The sequence below is a fragment of the Protopterus annectens genome, chromosome 6.part0 (assembly GCF_019279795.1).
Source record: "Protopterus annectens isolate FY-2018-M chromosome 6.part0, PAN1.0, whole genome shotgun sequence".
In the NCBI taxonomy this organism is placed as follows: domain Eukaryota; kingdom Metazoa; phylum Chordata; order Ceratodontiformes; family Protopteridae; genus Protopterus; species Protopterus annectens.
Window position 1 is genome coordinate 1,193,100,648 of NC_056737.1, and position 26,450 is coordinate 1,193,127,097.

Genomic DNA, 26,450 nt, shown 5'->3' on the forward strand with positions numbered 1-26,450 from the left:
GAGGTACTGTGATGAGGAGGAGGAAGCTCTGAGAATGTGATTTTGGAACTTTAATGATCTGTGAATGTGGCAGTCACACTGTGATATACACTATGTAAATGAGATCAGGCATTCTGTGATGATACTCAGCGAAAGTGATGTGTGGCTGAAATATTCTGCTCTGTGACTGTGAATTGGGTTACTGTGATAATGATGGCCTGTGAATGTGGCCTAGGGTACCATTATGATCCTCTGTGAGTATGATTTTGGATATCATAATAATGATGCTCAGTGAATGACTTGTATGGAGCTAAAATGATGCACTGAAAATATGACTTCAGTACTGCAATGATGATGAAGCTCTGTAAATGTGATTTGGGGTACTGGTATCATGCAGTGAAAATGTGATATGGGGTTCTGTCCTGAAGATGTTCTGCCAATGTGATTTAGGACACTATGATGCTGGTCTGTACATGTGTTTTGGGGGTATTGTGATGGTGATATATTGTGATGGTGATCTCTAATCCTGATTTGTACAACTGTGATTAAGATGGATTGTGAATGTTATCTGAGCTACTCTGATGACAGTGCTGTTTGAATGTGACTTGGGTAATGTGACAATGACCCTCTGCGAATGTTATTTCTGTGGTATAATGAAGCTCTGTCAATATTATTTAATCAAACTGTGAGAAACTTTCTATGAATAATATCTGGGGCTCTCTGATGATGATGTTCTGTGAATGTGATCTTCAATTCTGTGATGAAGACAATCTGAAAAAAGCAAACTGTGGTACTGAAATGATGACGTTATGCAATCAGTTTTTGGTACCATGATGATGATGATGATGATGATATATGAATGAGATTTGGGTACTGGGATGATGATTATTTTGTGTAAATGTGATTTGTGATATGATGATGAAGATGTTTTGTGAATGTGATCTGGGTTGGTCTAACAATGACATTCTGGGAATATGACGTAGGTCTATATGCTGCTGATGTTCGTTGAATGCGATTTGGTTACTGTGATAATGATGATCAGAGAATGTGATTTAACATACTGCAATTATGCTCTGTGGATATGTTTTTGAGTACTGTGAAGATGATACTCTGTAAATGTAGCCTGGGGCTCTGTGATGATGATGCTCTAGTAATTAAATCTGAGTACTGTGATGATGTTCTGTAAATGTGATTTAAGGACTGTGAGAATGATGCCTTGTGAATTATATGATAGGTACTGATTCAGTACTACTCTGTGGACATAGTGTCTAGTACTAATACTATATTACTCAGTAAATGTGATATTAGGTACTGATATAGTACTGCTCTGTGAGAGTTATGTGAGGTCCTGATAATGTACAAATCTTGTAATGTGATTTGATGTGAGGTAATGATACAGTACTAATCTGTGAATGTGAAGTGAGTGCTGATATAGTATTGCACAGTGAAGATGATGTGGCACAGTACTATTCCATAAATGTAATGTGGGGTACTGATACAATGAATGTGAAGTGAGTGCTGATATAGTATTGCACAGTGAAGATGATGTGGCACAGTACTATTCTATAAATGTAATGTGGGGTACTGATACAATGAATGTGAAGTGAGTGCTGATATAGTATTGCACGGTGAAGATGATGTGGCACAGTACTATTCCATAAATGTAATGTGGGGTACTGATACAATACTACTCTGTCAGTATGATGTGGGACATGATACGGTACTACTGTGTGAATGTGATGTGGGGGTACTGATACAGTAGTACTCTGTGAATGTGATATAAGATAGTGATTCAGTACTACTCTGTGAATGTGATGGGGTACTGATGCAGTACTGCTCTGTGAATGTCATGTGGGATACAGATACAGTACTACTCTGTGAATGTGATGTGGGGTACTGATACAATACTACTCTGTCAGTATGATGTGGGACATGATACAGTACTACTGTGTGGAATGTGATGTGTGCACTGATACAGTACTACTTTGTGAATGTGATGTGGGGTCCTGATATAGTACTGCTCTGTGAATGTGATGCAGGGTACTGATACATCATTGCTCTGAATGTGATACAGATACCAGTATAGTATTACTGTTTGAATGTGATGCGGGGTACTGATATAGTACTAGTCTGTGAATGTGATGCAGGGTACTGATATAGTACTACTCTGTGAATGTGATGCAGGGTACTAATACATCACTACTCTGTGAATGTGATGTAGGATACTGATATAGTACTAGTCTGTGAATGTGATGCAGGGTACTGATATAGTACTACTCTGTAAATGCGATGGATATTGATGCAGTACTACTCTGTGAATGTGATTGATGGTACTGATATATTACTACTCTGTGAATGTGATGCAGGGTACTGATATAGTACTACTCTGTAAATGTGATGGATATTGATGCAGTACTACTCTGTGAACGTAATTTGGGGTACTAGTACAGTACTAGTCTGCCGATGTCATGTGGGACATTGATACAGTGCTCCTCTGTGAATATGATGCAGGATACTGGTAGAGCAATGAAGGCCCTGAATGTGATATGAGGCATTGTCACTCTGTGAATGTAATGGATGGTAGTGATACAATATTACTTTGTGAATGTAATGGGGATAGTGATACAATACATCTCTGAGAATCGGATGTGGGATAGTGATGCATTACTACTTTGTGAATGTGTTGTGGGGTTCTTATACAGTACTTCTCTGTTAATGTGATGCAGGGAACTGATATAGTTCTACTCTGAATGAGACGGATACTTATTCAGTACTACTCTGTGAATGAGATGTGGGATACTGATGCACTATTATTTTGTGAATGCAATGCAGAGTGCATGCTTTGTGCTGTTCAATATATGTGTTAAGTGCACTGTGATAGCACTGCTGTCTGAATGTGGTGCGAAAATTGTTTTGGTTCTATTCTATGAAAGAAATTTGAGGGATTGTTTTAGCACAACTTGTGAAAGTGGTGTGAAGTAATTTGATTGTTCTGCTCTGTGGATGTGATGTTGGGGACTTTGATCTGACTGTTGTGTGAATGTGTTATAGGGTATTGCAATATGTCTGATCTGTAAATGTGATATAGGTGTGCTGTGATCGTTGTTCTCTGAATTTGATGTTGGTGACTTTGATCTGACTGTTGTGTGAATGTGATATAGGGTATTGGAATACCCCCCAGTAAGGAAACCTCCATAAAAAACTTCTCCAAAGCCAACTTCATGCTACTCAAGTCAGAAGTGACAAACTTCATGACACCCATGCAGACGGGAACTGAAAGTTCAACTGCTGAGTCCTACGCTAAGGCACTGTACGAACACACCCACTCATGCATGAATGGTGCCATCTCAAATAGAACCAAGATGCTCTCCTCCAAAAAAAAGGAAACCAATCTGGTGGTCCCCTGCCATAGACAAACTTTACAACAAAAGGAAGAAACTGTTGCAGAAAAAAAAGGAAAATCCCAGGATGCAAAAAACTCCCTTACCAGCCTCAGTAAGAAACTGAGATTCCTCATAAAATCCTCCAAAGCTAGTTACGAAAATAAAATTGCCAAAGATTCCAAAGACAACCACAAGGCATTCTATAACTATGCCAAGAATCTAAATGGCAATGCTCAGATCTGCTCTGAGCTAAAACAGAATGGCATTAAATATACTGATCCCAAGGATATTGTCAATATACTGGCAGATCGATTCAGTGCCAACTTCACCCCCCTCTCACCCCCTAAATGGCCCATCTCAATACCGGAAGATTGCCAAATTCTGGTAAAAACGGCCACACAGGTAAAACACTAACTCCCAAAAGCTAAGAATACAGCATCCATGGGACCAGATGACATCCCGGGCTGTGTACTACATGAACTACAATATGAACTGGCACCTCACCTAAGTGTCATGTTTAATCATAGCCTCACCTCAGGTTTCTTGCCCACTGAGTGGTGCAGAGCTACAGTTATCCCACTCCACAAACGGGTATCCACCTTGGATCCCGGAAACTACCGTCCCATCAGTCTGGCAAGCCTTATCTGCAAGGCCATGAAGCGTATTATCATGGAACTTATAAACAAAAACATTGGCAACCTTCAAACACTGGACCCCACCCAGTTTGGGTTCATAAAGGGCCGATCTTGTCTCCTGAACCTGAATGACTTCTTTGAATCAATCTCCAGAGCCATGGACAAGGGTAAGGTGGTTTACACAGCCTATCTAGACCTTGTCAAGGCCTTTGACACCATCCCCCACTCTGGAATCATAGATAAACTTACTAAGCTGTGCATTAATCCCTACATCACCCATTGGGTTGCTAACTGGCTTACTGATAGAACCCACACTGTAAAAGTAGCCGACTCCAAATCCAGCTCCAGACAAGTGACAAGTGGAGTACCTCATGATTCAGTCCTGGGACCGCTCTTGTTTGGCATCTACTTCTCTGAAGTACAGGCCAACACTAAGGGACTCTGGCTAACAAAGTTCACAGATGACTGCAAACTGCGAGCCATTATTGAATCCCCAAATGATGTGAATACTCTACAAAAGGGCCTTACAGAAACAGATGCTTGGTGCCAGAGCTATGGGCTCAAGCTCAATGCCAAGAAATGTATAGTTATCCCCTTTGGGAAAAAACATGTACCCATGAATTACCATATAGGTGGCAGTACACTAAACACTGAAAGTATGATAAGAGACTTAGGAACACAGGTGGACAGTTGTCTCACCTTTGATAACCACATCACCACAACAGTCAGAAAATCCTTCTATGTGGCACACCTCATCACTAAGGGCTTTTCATCCAGAAAAAAGGAGGTAATTGTCCCACTGTACTCATCCCTCATTAGACCCATTATAGAATACAACGCCCCATTTGGTATGTACCTCTCAAGACATCTGCAACAACTGGAAAGGCAACAGAAATACCTCACTAAAAGAATCAAAGGCCTAACGCAGATGCCCTATGCTGACCGCCTTAAAAAACTCCAGCTGTACTCTGTTGCATATCGTCTACTCATAGGCGATCTCTGCTTGACATACAGGGCCATGTCAAACCCAGAGCTGTTGGACATGCTGCACTTAGAAATCCCAATCCCTCAAAACCACACACTCCAGGGATCTAAACCTTGTCATCACAATAAACAAAACATGCCGGAGGGATAGGTTCCTGACCCAGAGACTCCCCAGACTCTGGAATAGATTGCCCATACATGTCAAGCAGAGTGACTCTTTGGCCCTCTTCAAAAGGAACCTTGACAATTGGATGGGAGAAAGGAAATTCACCCCAGGGATCAAATCAGTTGCCCTGCTAGATAGGTGTCCAGAGAAGTAAAGAGTGTGCGAAGAAATAGCCAGGGAATTGTTATTGCTATGCTTGTATAGGCCCTAGGGCTGATAGCCTAGTACCAACCTATGAACCTATGAAATTTCTGATCTGTAAATGTGATATAGGTGTACTGTGATGGTTTTACTCTGTGAATGTGATATTGGATGCTGGTGACATTGTCCTCTAAATGGTATCTGTTTACATGATATATGGAATAAAACTGTAATGATGATGGTCCTGCTCTGTAAATGTGATGTGGGATACTTATACAGTACTACTATGGGATTGTGACAAGGGCACAGTCTGTTGTGTTCTGTTCTGGAATGTGATGTGGGGTATTGTGGTGATACTGCCCTTGGAATATGATTCAAGGGTTCTGTGACAGTACTGTTTTCAGAAAAGGATGCAGGGGTACTGTGATGGTGCTCTTCTAAGAATGTGATGCAGGGATACAGTAAGGGTATTTTTCTATTAATGTGATACAGGGGCACTGTGATGGTTCTGCTGCATGAGTGTGATATGGGGTGCTATGATGTTTCTGGTTTTCTAGTCTATTAATGTGATGTATGCAAACTTTGATGGCACATTCTGTCAAATGTGATATAGGGTACAGATTGCAGTATTTCTGTGAATGTGATCTGAGAATGTTATAATGAGAAATGTGGTAGTGCTGTTTTTGTGCTGGTGCATTATATTTGTATGATGTCCTGTTACTTTTTTACATTGTAGGCATTATGCAACGACTGTGATGTTACTACTCTGTAAATGAGACACAGGTGTACTATGATAAGATCTGCCAGTAATTGTGATTTGGGCTACTGTATTGAACTTGCTTTCTAAATGTGATATAAGTGTACAATGACTGATTTTGTAGTCTGGCTATGTGGTTACTGTGATAGTTTCTGCTCCATGAATGTCGGATAGGGGTCTTACAATTTTCCTGCTTTGCGAATGTAATGTAGGCACTGTGATGCTGCTCTTTTTGCAAATCTGAAATGAGTAATTTGGTGGCAGCGCTGCCTAAATGTGATCTAGGGTACTGTGATGGTCTTGTTCTTTAAATATTATATGGGCTGCTGTGGTGATTCTATGAATGTGAATGTGATGTTGGTACTGTGACTGTACTGTTCAGTGAAAGTGATATCAGTACTGTGATAGTTTTGTTCTGTGAATGTGATGTTGGTACTGTACTGTGAAAGTTCTGTTCAGTGACTGTGATGTTGGTACTGTAATGGTACTGTTCAGTGAATGTGGTGTTGTTACTGTGATGGTTCTATTCAGTGAATGTGATGTTGGTACTGTGATGGTTCTGTTCTGTAAATATGATGTTGGGCTGTGGTGGTTCTGTTCTGTGAATGTAATGTTGGTACTGTGATAGTACTGCTCTGCGAATGTGATGGCACTGTGATGGTTCTGTTCTGTGAAAGTGAGTTCTGTGGTGGTTCTATTCTGTGAATGTGATTATACTGTGGTGGTTCTTTTCTGTGAATGTGATGCTAGTACTGTGATGGTACTGTTCAGTGAATGTGGTGTTGGTACTGTGATGGTTCTGTTCAGTGAATATGATGTTGATACTCTGATGGTTCTTCTGTTCAGTGAATGTTATAGTGGTACTGTGATGGTATTGTTCAGTGAATGTTAGTGTTACTGTGATGGTACTGTTCCGTGCATGTGCTGGTGGTACTGTGATGGTACTGCTCTTGGTACTATGATGGTACTGTTCAGTGAATGCTTAATTGTTACTGTGATGGTACTGTACAGTGAATGTTAAAATGCTACTGTGGTGGTACTGGTCTGTGAATATGTTGCTGGTACTGTGAAGGTTCTCTTCAATGAATGTGTTGTTGGTACTGTGATGGTACTGTTTAGTGAATGTGTTATTGGTACTGTGATGGTTCTGTTCTGTGAATGTAATGTTGGTACTGTACTGTGAAGGTTCTGTTCAGTGAATGTGATGTTGGTACTGTAATGGTACTGTTCAGTGAATATGGTGTTGGTACTATGATAGTTCTATTCAGTAAATGTGATGTTGGTACTGTAATGGTACTGTTCAGTGAATGTGGTGTTGGTACTGTGATGGTTCTGGTCAGTGAATATGATGTTGGTACTGTGATGGTGCTCTGGTTGTTCTGTTTTGTGACTGTAATGTTGGTACTGTGATAGTACTGCTCTGTGAATGTGATGATACTGTGATGGTTCTGTTCTGTGAATGTGAGTTCTGTAATGGTTCTGTTCTGTGAATGTGATGATATTGTGGTGGTTCTGTTCATGTGAATGTGATGTCGGTACTGTACTGCGAAGGTCCTGTTCAGTGAATGTGTTGTTGGTACTGTGATGGTTCTGTTCAGTGAACATGATTTGGATACTCCGATGGTTCTTCTGTTCAGTGAATGTTATAGTGATACTGTGATGGTACTGTTCAGTGAATTTTATATTGGTACTGTGATGGTACTGTTCAGTGAATGTTATAGTGGTGCTATGATGGTACTGTTCAGTGCATGTGTTGTTGGTACTGTGATGGTACTGTTCAGTGCATGTGCAGGTGGTACTGTGATGGTACTGCTCTATGGGTGTGATGTTCATACTATGTTATTTGTACTGTGATGGTAATGTTCTGTGAATGTGGTGGTACTGTGATGGTTCTGTTCTGTGATTGTGATGTTATTGCTATGGTGGTTCTGATCTGTGAATGTTAGCACTGTGGTAGTTCTGTTCTGTGACTGTGATGGTATTCTGATGGTTCTGTTCTGTGACTCTGATGTTAGTACTGTGGTGGTTCTGTTTTGTGAATGTAGTGTTGGTACTGTAATGGTCAGGTTCTGTGAATATGATGTTGGTACTGTGATGGTTCTGTTCTGTGAATGTTATTACTGTGGTGGTTCTGTTCTATGAATGTAGTATTGGTACTACAATGATTCTGTTCTGTGAATGTGATATTGGTACTGTGATGATTCTGTTCTGTGAATGTTAGTACTGTGGTGGTTTTGTTCTGTGACTGTGATGTTGGTACTGTGATACATAAATGCATACATACATACATACAAATGTTTCAAGCATGGTTCTGATCTGTGAATGTTAGCACTGTGGTGGTTCTGTGCTGTGAATGTAATTTTGGGACTATGATTGTTCTGTTCTGTGAATGTGAGTACTGTGATGGTTCTGTTCTGTGGACGTGATGGTGGTACTGTGATGGTTATTTTAAGTGAATGTGAGTTTTGTGGTGGTTCTGTTTTGTGAATGTGATGTTGGTACTGTGATGGTTCTCTTCTGTGAATGTAATGTTGGTATTGTGATGGTTCTGTTCTGTGACTGTAATGCTGGTATTGTGATGGTTCTGTGAATGTGATGTTCATACTGTGATGGTTCTGTTAAGTGAATGTGAGTTCTGTGGTGGTTCTCTTTTGTGAATGTGATGTTGGTGCTGTGATGGTTCTGTTCATTGAACGTTATATTGGCACTTTGATGGCTCTATTTTGTGAATGTAATATTGGTATTGTGATGGTTCTGTTCTGTGAATGTCATGTTGGTATTGAGATGTTTCTGTTAAGTGAATGTGAATTCTGTAGTGGTTCTGTTTTGTGAATGTTATATTGGTACTTTGATGGTTCTCTTCTGTAAACACAGTGTTGGTATTGTGATGGTTCTGTTCTGTGAATGTCATGCTGGTATTGAGATGGTTCTGTTCTGTGAATGTAGTGTTGGTATTGTGGTGGTTCTGTTCTGTTAGTGTGACAGTACTGTGATGGTTCTGTTTTATGATTGTGAGTACTGTGATGGTTCTGTTCTGTGAATATAGTGTTGCTATTGTGATGGTTCTGTTCTGTGAATGTAAATCATAGTAGCTTAAAAAGTGACCCATTTCTCTCCATGTTGTTTTCTGCCCAGTCTTTCCTAGGGCAATAAATTGTTCACTTTTTATGCATAATATTTTTCAAGAATATTACACAGAAAAAAATGTTCTAAAAAAATCATTTAATAATCTGCACATAAATTGTTAAAGACAATCAGTAGATAAGTAATTTCATAAAACTAGCATAAACTGTAAACTAATATGTTAATTTATCAATTATTAAATGTTCACTGGTGTATATTCACTCAGTTTCAAATGGCTATGAAGAGGCAAACAAGGAAAGGAAATATCCAAAATAGTGTGCTTCTCTAGGATTATGCTGTGGGAAGATTCATAAAGAATTTGAATGACATAATAACTGATGAAGCAGAATGGAGCGAGGCATTTAGATACAAATAGAACTATCAGTTGGTTTAACTTTAGCCTGTTTCAATAGTCCAGTCTGTTTATGTGTTAATAAGCCATAAAGAGTCCTGCTTGATTTAAAGCATTTAGTGTAAAGTGCAAAAGAAATCAAAAATCTAAATTATCACATTGTATTTCTAATCAGTAGCAACATTGTAAATTAACTGGTTTAAATGAAAATAAATAAATCAACAAACCTATGTCTGGAGCTGGTCCACGAATCAGTCCTGTTTATTGGACAGAAATGAAAAGATACATATTAAAAAAAGTATAATGTCAAACTAATGCACAGTTTATGTTACAGTAACAATTTGTTCTTCTCTTTTGTGACATCAGAACATTCCATCCTATTCTCTAACATCACCTTGCTGCAAGCCCATATTTTCTTTATACCTCATCTTATAGCACACACTTTGTTTTCTTTTAAAAATGCTCCCGTAAAATAAAGAGTTTTAAAGTGTATGCTAAGTGGTATTTTAGTAGGATAACTCTTACATCTTTATCATGTCTATTAGATGTGCAGAACAAGAACAATTATGCCACTGACATTTCTGATGAAGCCCTTTTGAAGGTATCAGTACTGTGTTGCTATGCTATTTGAGCAACATAAACAGCAAAAAGTAGAGTCCTTGCTATGGTTATACAGTGAACTGAATGTATTGCAGTAATGGTTCTGGAGTAGGGCTTTGTTAAGGTTATACAATGAACTGAATGTATTGCAGTAATGGTTCTGGAGTAGGGCTTTGTTAAGGTTATACAATGAACTGAATGGTTCTAAAGTAGAGCCTTGCTATGGTTATACAGTGAAATGAATGAATTGTAGTAATGGTTCTGGAGTAGAGCCTTATTAGAGTTATACAGTAAACAATGTATTGCAGTAACAGTTTTAGAGTACAGCCTTGCTAAGGTTATACACTGAACTGAATGTATTATAGTAATGGTTCTGGAGTAGAGCCTTGTTAAGGTTATACAGTGAACTGAATGTATTGCAGTAATGGTTCTGGAGTAGAGGCATGTTAAGGTTATACAGTAAATTGAATGTATTGCAGTAATAGTTTTGGAGTAGAGCCTTGTTGATCTTATACAGTAAACTGAATTTATTACAGTAATGGCTCTGGAGTAGAGCCTTGTTGATGTTATACAGTGAACTGAATGTATTGCAGTAATTGTTCTGACACCATGTTTCTTACAAGTCATCTGATTAGGCCAATTCTAAATTATAACAATAACGGAAATATCATAAGAGATGTTGTAGTACACTTCAGAAATCAGGGTGCTGCATGTCAAAGGTGGAACAAAGCTGTCTCATCTATTAAACAAGAGACATAAGTTCTACCACAGTTAGCAAACACAGTTTGAATATGTAAATTAGCAACTTAACTTTATGCTAGTAAATCAAAGTACAAACCTGGTACCACAGTTCAGAAGGACAAAGCATTAACTGATCACCCATGTTTGATTAGCAGTGGATGTGTAGGAGGTATCAAGTGGGAGAGGACAGGAGTTAATATCCATTGCTGGCTGACAATCCAGGAGGTGGGGGCAGCCCAGGCTTACTGCACTAGCAGCATTGAAGGTATGGTGAGGTGACCATTGCAACCGAGTGAACATTCTTCATAGAGAATCGTTACCTCCTGATTAAACCAGGGATCTATATTCGGTCTTTTTTTATTTCAGTTGTGTGCTTTCTACCTTTCATTGGACTCCAAACTACTGGGCTGCAAAACACACAAATGACTGTAAGACTAAGGGAGCTATCACCACACCGCAGGATATGGAAGTAATGAAAACCTACATGCCCTCAGTCTGTCCTTGGCTAAGAACTAAAGCTTAACTTTTAATTTCAATAAGAGATACGTTATGACTTCTGCTAACTTACAGAACCCCAAATACAACATGAATGGTGATACTCTTTAACTGTTAAAAGTGTGAAAAGCTTGGGAATCACTGTTAAATGTTTATTTAAGGAATAGTCCCTTAATATAAAAGCAAAAGCAATGAAGCAAATGAGACGTCCCTTTTAGGTCATAAAATCCAAGGGCATAAATACTTTGTCAGACACATTTAACTCAATTATACAGCCTGTTCTTGTGTTTAATATCTCTTCTGTACATACACTTGGATGTTTACAAATTTTCTGGAAACTTAAAAAAAATAAAAAATTCTTTCTGTAATAACTTTCTTTTGCAGTCATAGACTAGATAAATTGCTTCTGTTTATTATTGCCTTCTAACGGGTAGGTATGTTTGGCTTTTTCAGTCCTGCAGAATTATGTACAGAGGCGTAACCACGTCTTGAACTCTCAATATCCCATTATATGTAATTCTCTTACCAGGAAGTGATTTGCCACATGCCTGATTTCATGACCGTGGAATAAATTGCCATCTTTTGTTAGACATTTAGAGGGATTATTTACATTTAATTGGGCGGCACAATGGTGCAGTGGAGAACATTGTAGTCTCACAGCAAGTGGTTCCTTGGTTCGATTGTTGGTTAGAATAACTTCTGTGCATGTCCTCTCTGTGTTTGCATAGGTTTTCTCTGCTTGCTAAAGTTTCCTCCACCATTTCAAAGACATGCAATATGTGGACTGGATACCGAAAACTGGCTGTAAATGTGTGTGTGTGTGTGTGTGTGTGTGTGTGTGTGTGTGTGTGTGTGTGTGTGTAAGTCCGTGCGTGTGTGTGTGTCCGTGCGCATATACATGTGCGTGTGTATGCGTGTGTGTGTGTGCGTGTGTGTGTGTGCGTGTGTGTGTGTGTGTGTGTGTGTGTGTGTGTAAGTCCGCTCGTGTGTGTGTGTGTGTCTGTGTGCATATCCGTGTGTGTGTGTATGTGTGTGTGTGTGTGTGTGTGTGTGTGTGTGCATGTGTGTGCATGTGTGTGCGTGTGTGTGTGTGTGTGTGTGTGTGTGTGTGTGTGTGTGTGTGTGTGTGTGTGTGTGTGTGTGTGTAAGTCCGCGCGTGTGTGTCCTTGTGCATATCCGTGCATGTGTGTGTGTGTGTGTGTGTGTGTGTGTGTGTGTGTGTGGAAGTCCGCGTGTATGTGTGTGTGTGTCCATGTGCATATCCGTGTGCGTGTGTGTGTGTGTGTGTGTGATGTATGAAGGAACAACCACAGCGCATCTATCCCTTCCAGTGGAATGAACATTGACTAGTGATGTGGCACCCTAACCCCATGTGCAAAAATGCAGTAAAGGAGGCTATTGATAGATGGATTTATGTTTGTGACTTATAGATGATTAGATGAGTATAATCAAATATTATTATAATAAAAAGGAGTGTGTGTTTCTAGATGTTCTTTGGACCTACATGCATTCTGGATAAACTATGACACTAAAAAAATAAAGGACTGAAGTGTGAAACCCCACATTTCTATATTTATTGAAAGTTTAGATCTTGGACTGTTTCATTTTTTTTTCATTTATTTGTGGTCAGCAATGAGGGTAAACTATATCTATGAAGGTGTAAATGGAATTGGTCACAAATGCATAATGCTATTAGAACTTGTTTTTACAATTTGCAAATACCTACTCCAAGCATCTGTTAATGAAATATTTATTTATTTGGTAAATGAGTAGATGAACTGGTCCAGAGACCTTTGCAGTTGCTACCTGGGCTTACAGATAATAAACAACACATGCAGACATAAGTTATACACTTCACAAATATGACAGAATATTAAATTTAGATAGTTGCAAAACTTTAGAAAGTTCGTACACAGTTACTATACATTTTGTATAAAGTAGACTGTCCTACACTTTTTATACATGTCTAATAAAATAGCTGGTTTACATCAGGTTTTATCCATTTGTGTCGGTTGTGATACAGTTTGGCTACATGAAATTTTTTCTTAAAAGTTTTAAATCGAATTTCCATGAAAAAAAAGTTGTGTAGGAGTGAGTAACAAGGAAAGATTTACAGAGATATGCCTAACAGTCTACGGAGAGAGCACAGCAGTAAGAATCGTTAAATGATAAATGAAACAGTTGAGAAATTGTAAGCATTTGTAGATTTGTAACCCTTCAAAGAGATTATGTATTATCCTTATTTTATGTTGTGGAAAAATAATAGAGATGGGAATATTGTATAAGTTATTGTCAGAACAGGAAAGACTGGGTCATGAAACCAAATATGAGCATGAATATGTTGAAAATATATCTATTACCACCTGTAACATGATGTTCTATAACTATACAATAACAGCTATGAATGAAAACATGTCCTGTGATGTAATCTATACAGATTTGACTTCAGCATTTGACAGGGTCATATACACAAAACACTGATCAATAAATTGGTACAACTAGGTATTGAAGTACTATTGGTAAGATGGATAGCTGCATTGCTTACAAATAGGACATGGCAAGTATCATACAGCAACTGGACAGGTTAGTCTTGGTTACAGTCAGGATGTCCCACAGAGCTCTGTCCTAGGCTCTTACTTGTTTAGACTGTAACCTTCAGCCCTATCATTTTCATCTGAGGTGTTTTACAGTCTGTATGAAGATGACTTGAAATTGGATAAACTGATTTCATGTGTTACAAATAGAGCATGTCTGTGAAATAACTTGACTAAATCGACCATTTGGGCACAGGAGAATAATATGCTGATAAACACACCAAAAATGAAGTGTTATGAGATTTGGGAGACAAATTAAAAGGTGAATATTTCATACAGTGCTCAGTGATTGAAACTGTATCTTCATTTGAGGACCTGGGTATATGGGTAGATCCATCTTTGAGTTTTTTTAATCATATCAACCAATTGGTTAATGATAGTTATAGAACTATAGGTTGCATAAAAAGATTTCTAAAGTCTAGGAACTCAGAAATGATGAAGTCATTATTTGTTAATTACATTAGACCCAAACTTGAGTATGGAATAACAATATAGAAACCTTATAAGAAAACAAGCTTAAGTAAACTCAAAAGAGTAAAGTGGAAATATGCCAAGGGCATCCACGGATGTGAAAAATTAAATTATTACAAAAGACTATAATATCTGAATTTGTACAGTCAGTATCTCATATAGATATTTAAGAGATCTTATTCAGGTATATAGGTATATTTACAGACAGCTACTTCTGGGAATGTTTCAGGTCATCAAAAAGTAGATGAGAATCATTAGACAATGTATGTAGAGCAGTGGTGCACAACCTTTTTGTGGGGCAGGCCACTACACAAATTCTTAATGCATCTGTGGGCTGCCTCAAAACATAGTAAGTCATTACGAGTTAACAATAGGTACAGGTGACTGGCATTTTTACTTATGACAGCAGTCATGAAATTGCCTGATTTCTGCATCAACTTTGCATTTAACTTTATTCTGGTTTGCAGCCATGACTTATTACAAATTCTTGCAAAAAGTTACTACTGTTTACAGACTACAAGTTATAAACAAGAAAGAATAGTTACTTCCGTGGCTAAAATTAGAGGTGTGCGCAACTCCAGTCAGTTAGGTTAAGTAGGCACATGCTGGGAAGTTTATGTGACTGGAGCAGGGCATAGTATTTTTTTTACTTTTTTAAAATTTTTTTGGTTACTCTCTGGGAGCCAGATGGCATTGCATAGCAGGCTGGATTTGCCCCCCATGTTGGACATTGTGCACCACTGATGTGGAAGATTCTACAGGAATGAGAATTGTACCTAGAATCCTTGCTGTCTCAGTCACAAACCATTGCATCTGGCACTGAGAAGTTTGTCTGCACAAACAATACAAACACCACACCTGTAACACCACCCACACCTGTACACCACACTTGCACATATGTAGAGGTTCTCAACAAACCTACCTAAACAAAAGAGACCGCTGAGGCAAAAACACACATGCATATCACAACCCACAGCACCAGGCACCACAGATAGTACACATGCCTGTGTCTCACAGCCTCTATGTCTCAGCCACAAACCCAACATACTAGTCATAGGAGACTATCATGAGACACACAGATGTGTCCCATGTCTCACAGCTTCTACGTCTCAGCCACAAACCCAACATACTAGTCATAGAAGACTCTATTGTGGGACACACAGATGTGTCCTGTATCTCACAGCCTCTATGGCCCAGCCACAAACCCAACATACTAGTCACAGAAGCCTCTATTGTGGGACACACAGATGTGCCCCTCACCAGGCTAGACAATGAGAAAGTCACAGTAAGTTGCTTGTCAGGTGCTAGAATCCACCATATCACAGACGCACTCAAGTGTCTCAACAACAGGTACTGTTATAACTCTGTCATAGTCCATGTTGGTGTGGATGACTTCAGATATACCTGTCTGGATTATGTGAAGAGACACATGATTGAGCTCGCTGAATATGTGCCCCAGGCAGGTATGTCCCTAGCCTTAAGCAGCATCCTACCCTCACTCAGAATGATGCCTCAATAAAAACAGAAAATGACTGACTTTAACAATTGGCTTAGTTTGTGGTGTCATTCCAAGTGGATCCAGTAGCTGACAGCTTCGGAGGACATAATTGACAGACCACGATGCTGTGCCAGAGATGGCCTTCCTCTGTCCCCTCTAGGCATCAGGCTTCTGGCAAAGGCTCTTGCCTTGCACAAAGTGTCTTTTTTAGGCAAAGTCATCTGGACAAAATTACCAATAGAAAAAAATCTTCTAAATGAAATTTAAAGGTCATGTAGCTAAATGCCAGGAGTCTTAACATGAAACTGCAATAATTGCAAGCACTCCTCACCCTGGAAGATGCTGACATTTGTGCAGTCACTGAAACCTGGTTCAAAGCTGCAGAGAGCACCCCAACCTTACCAGATGATTCATCCTACCATAGTTTCAGACCACAAATAGATGGCTGCAAAGCAAAAGGAGGTGGAGTTTCAATATTTATCAAAGACATACACACCTCCAGGCTGGTCAAACAGCATGACACACTAGAGACACTCCAGGTGCAGTTAACTGTTGACAAAACACCTATTCATATCCTAGCTAACTACAGACCCCCAAGCATGACTCAAGATGCCCTCTCCACCTATCTGGATTTACTTGAATCCATCAAAATTCAACCCTCTACCCTGATCCTGGGCAACTTTAAGTACTCAACCACAGAGTGGAAGATCTGTTCTAGCCCAAACACAAATGCCCAGAGATTCCTCGACTTTGTCAGTGCCAGTGCATTGGATCAGCTGGTCGACACCCCCATGAGAGGTAAAACTATCCTTGACCTGGTACTAACCAACATGAATAGCCACTGTAGCACCCCTATAGTGTCATACTCCTGGTAAGATCCAACGAAAAAATTATCACTTTCAAAATCACCATCTCTCCTGACCTTTCCCCTTGCCAGGATCAAACTAAAGAACCTTTCCAAAGCTGACTACAACCTCCCGAGAGCAGGTATAAACAGCTTCACAGCCACCATCCCTTCAGTTGCAACTAGCACTGATGTCCAAGCCTACACCAAAAAAACTATATGAGCACCTACATAGCTGCATGGACTCAGCAATACCTGACAGGACAAAATCGTCTTCCTCAAGGAAGAGTAAACCTGTCTGGTTAACAGCAGCAATAAGGTTTTACCTCATATCATGCATTCCGGCCCCAAAACCCGGACAATACCAAGAAAGGAGGAGGGATATCCATATTCATCAAGGACACCCACACCTCAAGATTGGTGGCATCGCACGATGCATCGGAAACCATCCAGGTGCAATTAACCATAGGCAAGACTGCTCTGCAATTTGTAGCATGTTACAGGCCACCCTCGCAAACTCAGGAACCTCATATGGCCTTCCTGAAAACACTGGAGGGGATAAATGTATCTCCGAACACCATCATACTAGGTGACTTCAACTACCCTAATATAGACTGGGAACACTACTCAAGCCCAAACACTCTAGCCCAAAAGTTCCTGGAATTCATAAACTCAAATGCCATGGAACAACTAGTCACCATCCCCACAAGAGGAGAAAACATACTTGATCTCATCATCACGAACATGGGAGCACAATGTTCAAAGCCGAAGTATACCCCTCACTGGTGAGATCTGATCACAAACTAATCTCGCTGGAGGTCCTCATCCCCCCACCGAAATGAAAAAGACCACAGTAAAGAACTTCTCGAAGCCGACTTCACACTTCTAAAGACTAGTGTGATCTCCTTTAAGGCCCCTGAACCGTGGTTAACATTACTCAAACCGCTGAATCACTTACAAATGCCTTCTACCAGCACCTGCAGGGCTGCATGGATCAGGCAATCCCAAGCAAAACAAAGACTCTTTGTACCAAAGGCAAGCGTCCAGTCTGGTGGACCCCAGCCATAAACAAACTCTACAACAAAAGGAGAAAGCTACTACAAGATAGAGCAAAATCCTTAAAAGGTAAGACACCGCTGATCACTATAAGTAAAAAGCTAAGAGCTCTCATAAAATCATCCAAAGCTAATTTTGAGAAAAAATAGCTAAGGACTCTAAAGACAACCATAAGGCATTCTTTAGCTATGTCAGAAACCTAGGAGGAAACTCCCAGATATGCTCAGAATTAGTTCAAAATGATGTGAAGATTACTGATCCTACAGACATTGCCAACATACTGGCTGACAGGTTCAGTGCAAACTTCTCCCCTCCCCTAAAGGAGAGATATCTATACCAAATGATTGTAGCCCCCAAACATCTCTAACGCCCAGGTGAGAACTGCTCTCTCCAAGGCAAAGAACACAGCATCCATGGGACCTGATGGTGTCCCCGGCTGTGTGCTCCATGAACTCAACGAGGAATTAAACCCACAGTTAGGACAGCTGTTTAATCTTAGTCTCACCTCTGGATTTTACATTGCCAGGGAGTGGCGCACAGCGACTGTGGTCCCACTCCACAAAGGCGGTGCCTCCACCAACCCTGGAAATTACCGTCCCATTAGCTTGACAAGCCTTATCTGCAAAGCCATGGAGAGGATCATAATGAATCTCATAAATAAAGACATAGGGAATTTGCAGACTTTGGATCCAACCCAGTTTGGCTTTGTCAAAGGCAGATCATGCCTTCTAAACTTGGTTGACTTTTTCGAAACAGTCACCAAGGCCATTGACGAGGGAAAGGCAGTCCATACAGCCTACCTAGACCTGGCGAAGGCTTTTGATACAATACCTCACTCGGGTATCATTGAAAAACTCATCAACTTAAATGTAAACCCATACATTACAAGATGGGTTGCAAACTGGCTGAGTGACAGAACCCACAGGGTCAGAGTTGCTGGCGCCATGTCAGACTCAAAGCCTGTCACAAGTGGTGTCCCACAGGGCTCAGTCCTGGGCCCACTCTTGTTTGGCATCTACTTTTCTGAAGTACAAGCAAACACAGGAGGGTTATGGCTGACAAAGTTTGCAGATGACTGCAAACTGGGCCGTAGTTGAAAACACATCCGACACAGATATCCTTCAGAAGGGTCTCACAGAAACGGATAACTGGTGCCAGAGCCATGGCCTAAAGTTAAATGCCAAGAAATGCATAGTCATACCCTTCGGGAAAAATAAGGTTACCCCTAGCTACCATATAGGTGGCAATCCCCTGAACACAGAAGAAGTTATTAGGGACCTGGGAACCCAGGTTGACAGTAGCCTTTCATTCGACACTCATATTGCTAAAGTAGTTAGGAAGACCTTCTGCATTGCCCACCTTATCATGAAGGTATTCACATCTAGATCAAGGGAAGTCATAGTCTCCCTATACTCATCACTCATCAGACCAATGATCGAGTACAATGCCCCATTCGGAATGTATCTGACCTGACACTTGCAGCAGCTGGAGAGGCCACAAAAGTTCCTCACCAAAAGGATAAAGGGTCTCAAAAATCTGTCTTATGCTGCCCGACTGAAAGAACTCCAGTTATATTCAGTTGCTTACCGCTTGCTCAGAGGTGACCTATGCCTGACATACAAGGCCATGTCAAACCCAGATTTGATGAACATGCTTCATCTCAAAAAATCTAGATCCCTCAGAGCCACAAGGGCGGGAGACTTAAACCTCGACAAGGTTATTAATAGGATGTGCTGGAGGGATAGATTCATCACCCAAAGACTCCCTATGCTGTGGAACAAAATCCCGGTTTATGTGAGGCAGAGCACCTCGCTGGCCTTGTTCAAGAGGAATCTTGACCAATGGATGGGAGATCGCAGATACACCCCAGGGGTTACCTCAGTGTCACTGCTCGACAGAGGCACAGCAAAATAATGGGCATAGTTTCTCCAAACTAAAGGGGTGGCGTAAGCCACAAAACTATGGGCTAGGCTTATAAATGCCCTCGGGCAGATAGCCTAGTATGAACCTATGAACCTATGAACCTATAAATAAACTCTATAATAAAAGGAAAAAAAAATTGCTGTCCAGGACTAAGAAGGAGCAGGTTTCAAGTTGGAAGCAATCTCTGCTTTGTCTGAACAAACAGATAATGTCACTGGTGATATCCTCTAAGGCTAAGTTAGAGTCCAAATTGGCCACACCCAATAAGAACAATCACAAAGCCTTCTTCACATACATCTGCAGCCTCAAAGGTAACTCCCAAATCTGTTCTGAATTGGTGGTCAAAAATACCACATACACAAATGCCATAGATATAGGTAACCTGCTGGCAGACAAGTTCAGTGAAAAATTCACCCCCCCTGTCCCCATCAGTAAACCAGGACATCCCCAGCATCTGCCTCCCTCCCCTCTTCACCAGGGAGCAGGTCATTAATGCCCTCACAAAGGCAGAAAATACAGCCTCCATGGGACGCAACAACATCCCTGGCTGCATCCTACATAAACTCAGGCATGAGCTCTCAGCACCATTAGGCACCCTATTCAACCAAAGCATAATCACTGGCTTTGTCCCAGCCAAATAAAGGACAGCTACTATCATCCCTCTACACAAAGGTGGTGCATCCAGCGACCCAGGCAATTATATGACCATCAGCCTAACTAGCCTGATCTGCAAGGCCATGGAACACGTTGTCATGGACCTTATAAATGAGGACATTGGCAACCTCCAAATGCTTGACCCCAGCACCCAACACAGTTTGGTTTTGTCAAAGGGAGATCATGCCTGTCAAACTAGGTCAATTTCTTTGAAACAGTCATCAAAGCCATGGATGAGGGGAATATGGTGCACACTGCCTACCTTGACCTAGCCAAAGCCTTAAACACTATTCCCCACTCGGGCATTATAAATAAACTCTCCCAGATAGGCATCAACCAGTAAGTTACCAGATAAGTAGCAAACTGGCTCACTGACAGAACCCACTCAGTCAAAAATAGGGGAAGCCACTTCTAATAGTAGACCTGTAAAAAGCGGCATACCCCAAGGATTGGTCATGGGACCTCTACTGTTTGAGATATAGTTTTCTGTGGTGCAAGCCAAAATCAGTAGTCTGTGGCTAACCAAGTTTGAAGATGACTGCAAGCTGGGTGCTGTCTTAAATTCCCCTAGTGATGTGAACATTTTTCAAGAGGGTCTTACCCAAACAAATGACTGGTGCCAAAAACATGGCTTCAAACTGAATACCAGTAAATGCATCATTATCCCCTTTGGGGGAAAATGGCACCCCCACTAATTATCACATTAATAACCATGTGCTAAGCATGCCATCAGTCATGAGGGACTTGAGTGCCCAGGTTGATAGCAAACTGACTTTTGACCAACACGTTGCCTCCATTGTATGGAAGGCTTTCTACATAGCCCACCTCATAAGTAAGGGTATTTCATCCAGGAACAAGGAGATCATAACATCCCTGTATTCCTCCCTTATCAGACTCATTATTGAGTACAATTCCCCATTTATTATGTACCTTGCCAAGCACATGAAGCAACTGGAGAGACCACAGTGGTTCCTGACCAGAAAAATCCAGGGTCTCAAACAACTATCCTATACAGATAGGCTAAAAGTCCTGTCCCTCTACTCAGTCTCATACAGACTGCTCAGAGGTGACCTGTGTCTGGCATACAAGGCCTTCTCAGATCCAGCCTTAATGGAGTTGCTGCATATCCATAAGTCAAATTCCACTTCTCCAACCCACATGCAAGGCCTCGACCTGGTCTGTGACATTAATTTGTTTGAACTTGTTGGCAGGATACATTTGTGCCCCAAAGACTCTCTCATCTGTGGATTAGACTCCCTCTCCATGTCAAGCAAAGTATCTCACTAGCCCTCTTTAAGAAGAACTTGGACAACCGGATGGGAAACAAAAACTACACACATGGGATCTTACCTGGTTCCCTGCCAGACAGGGGAAACAGGTGCTGACTTTGTGGGAACATGGGCAAAATTCTTGGCTAGGCTTATAAGGGCCTCCAAGGCAATAGCCTAGTATCATCCTATGAACCTATGAACTAATTGGTTCTCTGAGAGAGTAGGTCATGCATGGAACAGTCTACCAAACTGCATTAATGCAGGCACTAGTTTAGATATTTTTATGAACAGTCAGAGCACTTATTATGGGAACAACTGTTTTGGTATATTGGCAAGCTAGACGGTCATTAATGTCTGTGCTTCAAATTGTTGATTATATATGTATGTATGTGTTCTTAAAGCATTTACAACTCCCTTGAAGAGCTGTAAGAATACCTGAATACCTTGTTTCAGGTAGCAGTGTGTTCCACAAAGCTGGGGACATTCATGAGAAGACCCTGTCACCAATGACTGTTTTAAATGGGGCACTGTTGAGTGATATTAAGTTCTCCTGGGAATTCCTTATGCAGTAGAACTGTTTTATGACTGGGAGTTTTCATTTCAGAGGGAGGCAGTAACCATAATTTAATATTTTATATAGTATGGTGCATAGAAGATAAGAAGATCTTTCAGTAATGAGATGTCAGTTTAGGTCATTTAGAAGATTGCAGTGATATATCTGGACATTAGCAAATAGGGCATATTTGAGAATTTTATTCTCAGTGACTTGAAGTCTGAGTATTATAGGCATACTATAAAAAGGGAACTGAAAGACAATATTTTACTTTAGTGAGAAGGACAGCCTTGAACCGCAATTTGTGGAAAGTACAAAATATGGATATCCTATAGAAGAGTTTTAGTTGTCAGAGAAATGTATTAACAATGTTACTAGTGTGAGTTATAAAGCTTAATGCACATTCAAGGATTAGGCCTATGTGTTTGCGTTCAGTTACAAAAGGAATAATATTGTTGTTATTGTTTGTGATAGTAAGAGTAGGACGTTGAGAAACTCTTTGAGGGGAGAGTAAAATGCATAGCATCATTTTCTGTGGATTATTTGTAGATTATTTTGCTCAGACAATTGACAAAGGAGAAAGAAAAAGATTGGAGTTAAGATTGTAGGACTGTGGACATCTATGTACTTGGAGTAATAAAATATCATCTGCGTAGAGGGAAAGTTTAAGTTCAGGTAAGTTATCAGTGTTATCATTAATGAATGAAGAAGACAATAATAGGCCTAGAATAGAGCCTTGAAGGACACCAGTGTTTAATGGTTCATTAGTAGGCATTTAGTTATTGGAGTAAACTTGAAAGGTTCTGCTGTCAAGATAGCAATGATGATTTCACCCAAGTTGATTTTTATTTGTAGTTGAGCAAGCACAATTTTATGGTCAACTGTCTCAAAGACATAGGTCCAGTCCCGCAAAAAATATTGTCTGTACTGAGACTGTCATTTAGGTTACTATAGATAGTGCTAGATGGAAAGAGTATAGTGGTGGTTGTTCTACAATCATATCTGAAGCCATGCTACCAGACCCTGTCCCACAAAAATATTGTCTCTACTGAGACTGTCATTCAGGTTACTATAGATAGTGCTGGATGGAAAGAGTATAGTGGTGGTTGTTCTATAACCATTTCTGAAGCTATGCTATCAGATGGAAACCCATTGTTAATAAAGTGATTAAGTAACTGTTTACAAAGAATTTTATTTTCAAAAATCTTTGCAAGAGGGTAAACAGTGGCGATAGGTTGATGGTCTTTATGGGTTTTGGCCTGGTGTATCTTAGGAGGAGGTATAATGATGGAATGTTTCAGGGCTGCTAAAACAATTCCTGGGGAAAGTAAACATTATAAATATAAGTTAGGGATTTCACTATTTTGTCTACTACCATTCTCAGGAAGTTAGACTGGAATGCAGTGAAGATAGAGGTAGAAGGTTTCAAGATTGTTCATTTTTTTGTTTCCTTCTTAGACACAAGTCTGAAGTGAAAACTGTCTACATATTCTGCGGGAATATACATTGGAACTTGAACTAGTTGTATGTGTAATACATTTGTAATGATCACTTTGATTTTATGTCAGTACCACTGATAGTCCAATACAACTTGTATTGACTAGCAGTTTCCTTTTCTAGACAGGAGAGATAAAATCACTGAAGTATAATCAATCTACAGGAAAGTATCCAGGAACAGATGGTATTCCTGTGGAACTTTAGAAGTTACAACGGAAAAAGTGGTAAAGATCTGGAAAATTTTGTTTAACAGTATTTTAAAAGGAGGAGAAGCACCATCTTTAGGCTGTAATACCTAAAGATGGAAAAGGCCCTTTAGACCCAGACTCATATAGACCCATTTCAATTTTAAAACATGCTTGTAACTGTTTATGTCTATTCTAGCTAAAGGAATGGCAAAGGTATTTGCCAAAATTTATAAATATGGATAAATGTGGTTTTGAGGAGGAAGGCAAACATTTAACAACAGTAATAGGACAATTGTGACCCAGACTGAAGCAGAAGACAAGACAATACTGCGGTTGGTGGGTTCTTGATGCAGAGAAAGCATTTGACAGAGAAAGCTGGGATTTTATGGGTAGGGCAGTGGAAGCATTTACATTCCCTGATACAATAATGAGGTTAATTAGAAGGATATCTGAAGAACCAGAAGAAAGAATTAAAGTGAGAGGGTTCCTCTCCAATACGTTGAGTTTAAACAGAATCAGGAAGGGCTGTTTTCTTTCCCTTTTGCTCTTTGCATTATATTTAGAGCCATTGGACTCAGAAATTCAAGGATATAATTGGTATGGTAAACAAGAAAATTTGGCTTTATTTGCAGATGATATTATTTTGCATCTGATAAATCCAGAAAAGGACATCTCAACATTGTGGAACATTTTAAGACTGTTTCAAGTCTTTTTGAGATATAAAATTAATGAAGATAAAAGAAAGGCTATAGCCATAAATTATGTACCCACAGACAAAGTGGTTCCACAATACCCATATTTATGAGGACATGATAAGATGAAGTTTTTAGGAGTTTGGATTAAAAGGGCTTCTATTACGGCAGCTAAGGATATGTAGGAAGAGATTAATCAGAGGATACTACAAGTACTGATAAACTGGAAGCTTTTGTTTATGGATATGGATAGTAAGATACAAGCAGTGAAAATGTTTTAGTCCCTTTAGTATTATAAGTAGATCAGGCATATTTTTATCAACCAGAGGAGAACTGGACAATCGTTGATAGAGCTGAAAGAATTTATCTGAAATGTGAAGCGGGTAAGAGTTAACTAGGATAAGTTTATCCTGCGTATAGAATAAGGCGGTTTAGGATTATCTGATCTGAGGGGATATTTTAGAGCTACACAGTTAAGGCTTGTATATATAACACAAGCAGAAAACCTACAATTCAAAGTGGAAAGGGAATGATGAAGCAGGGAGAAGTTCAAAAATAAAAGGAGAGAGTGGGATTTTGGACTCAAATCCTTAAGCAGAATAAAACCAACCATATAGAATATTATAGTCATAAAGTAGCAGGGCGTTTTCTAAGAAGTAAGCCAGCACAAGAATGGAGAAAGAATATTTTATTAATAGGGAAGACTACAAACAGGGGCACAGAAAATATTCAAGAGGGGGGCTGGAATTTACTGGAGAAAACTGGTGAAGAAACCAAGCTATTGTGTGCAGATAATTAAAGAGGGAAGGGTAATATTGTGGGATATGGCTAAAAAGACATTTGGACTGCAGGCTGGAGATTGCCTTCTCTACCAGGGACTTTTATCAGAGTACAGGCAAAGAAGAAGGGATAGGGGTATCCTAAGTGAAAGATCTGCTCTGGTAGAGGTTTTTAGTTGAATCTAGAACAGAAGCTGCTGTTACAAATGGATAATTAGTAGGACATATAAAGTAATGCATGATAAGAACCGATCAGAGGGGTTTATAAAAGGATGGGAAGAGAGCCTGGAAAAGCAATTTACAAGCAAAAAAAATGTGAGGCCATTAGTTTGGCTCCCACATATGCAACAAAGTCCAGAAGGTTTAGGATGTTTGCTTGGAAGTGTTTGCATAGGTATTTTTAAGCCCAAAGAAGACTGCAAAGAGTTTTTCCACAGGAAAACAGCAAATATTGGAGGCGTGATAGGGAAAAAAGATGCAACTGGGATCATATGTTTTGAGAAAATAATGAATTGGAAGAATTCAAAAATTCCCTACAGAGTACTCTGTCAGAAATATTGGGGGAGCAAAGCACTATAATTAATGAAATTATTCTTTTGAGCTGGGACACAGATCTGAGTTGCCTAGACCTAGTAAGATATTATTATATTTTATTCTAATGGCTGCCAAAAAAAGCAATTACGTGGAAATGGGGATTACAGTCTAACCCAACTATAGTTAAAGTACTGAACATTATAAAAGAGATAAAATAACTAGAAAAGGGGGATTTAGAAAAGAGAAAGTGCAAAAATACCTACAAATATATAGCAATTGTGGGAACAATACATGCAGAATAATGTTCAGCAGGAGGAGTGAGGTTTAAGGGAAGGCAGGAATACATCAATTTATGTAATGTTGGATAGATAGTTATACAGATACAAAGATATGTGATTTATAATGTATGTAAAATGAAAATTATTAATCTGGGTTGATTTATTTTATGTTAATCCATGTTTGCTTATGTGTAAATGATAAATTATGGAGATGTTTAAAATATTTGCTACTGCTTGTTGAGATGTGAAGCTGTTTATTAAT

At 39.8% G+C, this 26,450-nt stretch overlaps 1 long non-coding RNA gene across 1 annotated transcript in view; it reads right to left on the minus strand.

Annotated features, from left to right (window-relative positions):
• LOC122804098 overlaps nt 1-26,450 on the minus strand; it is a 77,658-nt gene that overhangs the window by 17,263 nt on the left and 33,945 nt on the right. Inside the window, exon 2 of the long non-coding RNA XR_006365177.1 lies at nt 9,748-9,777. This is a non-coding gene — a long non-coding RNA (uncharacterized LOC122804098). The remainder of the gene's footprint in view (nt 1-9,747; nt 9,778-26,450) is intronic.